Source organism: Uranotaenia lowii, chromosome 1 (assembly GCF_029784155.1).
Source record: "Uranotaenia lowii strain MFRU-FL chromosome 1, ASM2978415v1, whole genome shotgun sequence".
NCBI classification, from domain to species: Eukaryota; Metazoa; Arthropoda; class Insecta; order Diptera; family Culicidae; genus Uranotaenia; species Uranotaenia lowii.
In genome coordinates, this window is record NC_073691.1 from 83794340 (window position 1) to 83799912 (window position 5573).

General features: G+C 41.0%; 1 long non-coding RNA gene across 1 annotated transcript; it reads right to left on the reverse strand.

The window, feature by feature from the left end:
- Positions 1 to 3993: 3993 nt before the first annotated feature.
- LOC129751279 (uncharacterized) lies at positions 3994 to 4412 on the reverse strand. The gene is made up of 3 exons (XR_008738663.1): positions 4361 to 4412; positions 4205 to 4300; positions 3994 to 4142 (listed from the first exon to the last, which is right to left on the reverse strand). It is a non-coding gene; the product is annotated as an uncharacterized LOC129751279 (long non-coding RNA).
- Between the last annotated feature and the right edge of the window lie 1161 nt (positions 4413 to 5573).

A 5573-nucleotide genomic window follows, 5' to 3' on the forward strand; every position in this document is an offset into this window, starting at 1 on the left:
GCCGGTGCGCCTTCGGAAAATCACCCATTTATTCATTTGGAGGCGGAATAATGAACGGGAATGAATTTTTTTCTTGCTGGGATGCTACTTCCCAGTGATTTTCAAGTTCATTTTCCGCTTCGCAGCGAAATAAATCCGAGGCGGGCCGCTTCGAATTTATTTCGTTGCGAAGCGAAAAATGAACGGTAATGAATTTTTTTCTTGCTGGGTTGTTCGATCACGCTGGTAGTTAACGATTCACTGCAATTAGCGCGCTAGTGGTTCTTCACATGCATCGGCATGCTGCTAGTTGGATCTTGCTGGTAGACGATGGTTCACTGCAATTAGCGCGCTAGTGGTTCTTCACATGCATCGGCATGCTGCTTGTCCGATCTCGCTGGTAGATTTTCCTACGCTCCTTCGATTTTCCGTCTCCCACTGCAAGTAGGTGATTTGCAAGACACTCACTTACACCGCGCACCAGCTCGATTACTCCGGTGAGCATCAACAGTTTGCATGCACTGTGTCGGCATGCACAAACTTTCCGACGAGCGTTTGCAGATTGTCTTTACACAAAACCATCCGTTGTTCGGACTGCACGAAATGTAGATGGCAAATCCCGAAATGCACTTTTATAATTTCGTTGTTCTTCCATTCAACGACGACACATGCAGCCACTCGATTTCTCCTTCGTCCCAACATGCACTTGGTTCCATGCACTTCGAGAATTTCTGCGTAGTAGAAACTCGATTTTTCAACTCGAATTCTTCAAAAGAGGATCGAGCTCCCAAAAAACGGCCCTATTGTGGAATGTAGTGTGTTAAGCAAAAGAATTTCATTTTATTGTTTTTCATCTTACTTCGCGAAGAAGGCCGTTTGCATGACCGGAGCTCGGACCAGTGTTCAAAACGTGGCTATGGGGCCTTTTCTTAACTGCCCTTCCGTCGTCGTCTCAATGTGAGATATCTCGCAGGTCACGAGCAATATTCTGCTCGCCAATCGGTAGACTGTGGAATGTATGGCGTTAGGCAAGAGAATATGATGTTGTCATTTTTTTATCTTTTTACCTTACTTCACGCAGGGGCCGTTGGCATGCACGGAGCTCGGATCGGTGTTCAATATTCTCGGTATACTTCGGTGCTTCTGGCTGCAATTTGTTTATGGTGATTTAGCGAATTTTCAAGTTTGTTTGAACAATATTCTTACTGTTTTCGTTTAGGTCGGGGGCCCGCGACATGCACCACGAGGAACACGATGTATAATCTCGCCGAATAGTTGATAGGCACTGTTGTGTGTTAATACACTAAATTTTACGCCGAGGAATCACAAAATTGTTTTATGCGGAACAGCGGATCTAATCGATGGCCCGCGAATAACTTTGCCGCGATATAGCGATAGATTTCTCTATAACTAGAGATAAACTCCGGCCTTTCGAGTCTGTGTGCACTACCGATCTAATGCCGGAAATTCACATCCGAGAGCTGATTAGGCATCGACCAAAAAAATTATTCAGCTGGTTTTCGATTTCAAGCCAGTTAGATGTCTTTCCGATTACTTATGCCATAAAATGCTGTTAGCCTAGGCCAAATTGTAATACACGTGTGTTTTGTTTTCATTTTTCAAAGTTAAAAATATGTTTGTTTTTATTACCAGGGGGCTCAAATGAGCCTTTTAGTACGGGGGAGTGGTGTGGGCCGCTTAACTCAAATTGTCTATCTATCTAAACTGCAACACATAAATCAACGGCGAGCAAATCCTCATAGACTGCAACTGCGACATCGAAATATTTATCCCAAGACAGACTGAAAAGCAATTTAGCTCTCAATAATCGACAAATTCTGTCGAACTGCCGAACAAGAAGAAAATTTTAATATTTAAAAAAAAATGAGAAAAAATAATTAAGACATCCACAACATAAGCCACGGAGAAATAAGCATGAATGGACTCGAGAGGCTTAACATCACGGAAAATTTATAAATTTCCTGGGATAAATCCCAGATTATAAGGGTTTACACGGTCGACGGCATTGATGGCTGGTTGGCCATAACCTTGAAACTTGATTTGGATTTGGCCTCATCAGAGCTACCAGGTTGTTATGACAAAAGTTAATAGATATTTGCTCGTGTTTTTTTTCTCGAATATTTTAACTCAATTTTTAACTAACAACATTTCCTACACATTTGATTGCAACTTTTCAGATTTTTAAGAGTCATGTATGTGCCTTGCGCATGCAAAAACTTCATTTCAGTAGATAAAGAAAATGTAAAATTTCTAAGGGTATCGTTGGAAACTTTGGGTGTTCAGGCAGTGCAGTGGTGATTGATAGAGAAGCTGAGAAGGTTTCATATTACGGTTCCCTCACAACAAGTATGTGTATATCTCAAAATAATTGCTGCAGGTTATTTTAAAACAAGTTACAGTTACAAACCTAAACAAAGTCAATACGGACTTGAGGAATGAAGTCACTACTAATAAATTTTACGTTAAATTTATTACTTAAACTTAAATATGAAGAGGACTTTTCAAAGCATAGTAAAATTTGCTTTAATTTATGATTTTCATAAATTTTCAGATCAGATTCAAAAAATCAGTGCGAATATTAAAAAAATATTTGACCTGGCTCCACTGGGTAGCCTTCTAAATCAGGGCGTGTACAGCTTCGGGTGTGTTCTTATACCAATTCACGGAATCGTCCATCTTGTGACAGGCAATCGTAATCGTAGGCATGGTAGGCGAACAATTCGCTGTCAAAAAGCGCTCCGTCTCCACCCCCCACCAATGAGAAACTTTTAGTACCCCTTGCCTACTTTTCCTCAATATCAAAATCAAAACATTGAAAATTCAACCGGTTCGGATAAGAAAAGAACCCTAAAAGCAGCGTTCAAAGTGTAGCAGCTTGAAGCTTAAATAATTTATATTTTATTAATTTAGAGCTCTAAAACAATTGATGGCTGAAAACTTATATTTAGATTTCTTTTACTCGGGCTCTCACACTTGCTTGTTCGGATCGACGAATGACTATCTTCGCTTCTCATTTTCCATCCGGAACCTTAGTTTTAAGAACATAATTGTTAGGCAAACCAATTTAGAATACAAAATTAGTACTTACGATTACAATACGGTTCTTTTTGTATAATTTATGCTGATTGAATCGTCCTGAACATGGTTTTGCAGGTGATTTCCCTTGATCGTGAACTATTTGTTTTTAAATTCATTTTAGTAAACAAACTGTTCTGTGGATTCATTTCGTACTCACTTTTTCACCTGTTAGTGGAAAAAATTAAACTCAACTAGTCTTTCTCGTACTATTAGGGTTAAGAAATACTTACACTATAAGGATTAGCTAATACTTTTTTATTTAAAACCGCTCTGCCCTACGCACGCTAAAAATTTCCAACTATCTCCCGGTTGTTTTTGTTTTCCTCTCGTTTGTAATGACCTATCTCGTGCGCACTCTCCCGCTCAATAAAAAGCATAGTAGGACCACTAGAAAGATTAGTAGGAATTCTACTTGCCGCCTACTAGCCATCCCATTGTTTTATAGTGGAAAATGGCCCAACCGATACAGTAGAAATGAATTTTCCCGTTTCAGAGCTGTTATCTCGTTGACGTCTAGCATGGTTGGATTGTATTGGTGTGATTGGTACATGCTTATATATGTATGCGTGCGTTTATGTATGTATGCGTGTCATTTCGAAAAAGTACAAACAATGCATAAAAATAAAAAAAAAATCTCAAAATTAATTTTCAAAAATATTTTATAAAACTTTATTAAACGCTTTCTTAAAAGCTATAAATAATACATTTTCTTATTAGGTCCAATTTTTGTTCAAAACAAAACATTTTCGTTACATTTTTTGGACAATTTGAAGGATCCTGCAGCGAGCCATAACCGATGTAGAACAGCATGCATCTGAGCTGGAACCATAGTGGACCCTCTTCATGCAGGTTCATAACCGTGGGATTGATCCGAGTCGCATTTGGTCAGATATTAGCCGTGGCCAATTTCCCGCTCTTCGGAGCTCAACTGATCGTTTCCGTCCGACACCTGTGTGGTAACTTTTCTCCTCTCCTGATGGATGCACAAGGGGGAATTTCTCCACCGCCACCACTAATTCGATCCTCTGCTCGCCGGATTTGTCGACAATTACCTGTAGCACGACCTGTAGACAAGAAACAAGACATTTTCAAGAGAAATAGTGAAAATATTCCGATGTTTCATTACCATTTTGTTCAATTTTCTTTTGCCTGACGAACCGCGCGCCTTGTTTACTGCTGGGTCCAAGTTGTAGTTTTCACTGCAAAATTCGCCCCACATGAACTGCAATAAAAACTTCAATTTAGTTACGGGACAATAAACAATTAAAGTGACTTAGATTACCTGTAATGAAATGAAACAATCAAGTTTCATATCCACGCGAACCCGTTCACAGTCGACATTGTTACCAAACTTCGTAACAAAGGGTTTGTTTTTTTTTAATATTGGTGTGTTTTTTAGTTGTAGAATTTTTCCCGTGTAGAGTAAGTAGTTTCCTTTCCCCCTTTGAATATCCCTTTTCCTAATTGTTGCTGCATGGGTCGGTTGAGGTTGCAAAGCCAAACTAGCAACACTGGCGAAAGGAAAGGGAACTAGCGGTTTCAAGCTGACAGCGGCATTAAGTGTTGGGCTGCGAACCAGAACGGACGCCAATTGTTCTGGTCCGAGTGCTTTTTTTTATCGGACTCCACTCCACGTGCACTATTACCAGGAGTTCGCCGAAGTGTCCAGGTCTCCATCTTGCTCACTATATCCGGGTTTTTGGCCGTTTCGAGCAAGCGTGGAACCCGGCATATCCGGACTTGCGTGTCGACGGGTGACTAGGACACGGAGGATCAAGTCGAGTACGCCCACGTCCAACGGGTTTCGACTAGCACCATCAGCATCCATCAGCCCTCCTATCAACTGCCAACCAGCCGCCAAAGCCGTCCGGGGCGACCGATCGTTGGGTTAACCTACAACCCTTGGCCTGAGGACGATAAGACCGAGCGAAGCAGAAGCGAGGACAGCCGGGTGGCCGAACCACTACCAAGCCACTTCCGGTGCCAGCCTACCTCGTGGTCGGATCCTGCTTGAGGCACCACGTGCTACCACCTCGGAATGCCAGGTATGAGCAACCGCTCCTAAACAGCAACAATCCCTTTCCTACAAAAATGTAAACCCCCCCAATAAATGTTAAAAATGTACCCTACTGTGTCGTGACACACCAATCCGAAATCCCTCCTGTTTGCGTTTGTTCTTGCGTCTTTGGTAAGTGGAAAGCCGATCCTGAGTAAAAATCGTCTGAGCTAGCCGGTTGTTACATTTGGCGATCTAACTAAATGAAAAAATATTCATAATTGAATAAATTAGAATATTTTTTACCACTTACCAAGGGAGACTCACGAATTCCTCGTTAATCGTGATTAACTGTATGCGTGAAACTTGTCGAGTATGATTGTTTGCTAAAACTTGTTCGAATATTTGAGTAGTAATTCTATTTCAGCCACAATATCAGTTTTTGAGACTTCAACAGTTATATTCGGAAGTGTTAAAATTTTGGGTGAAGTTTGTAAGC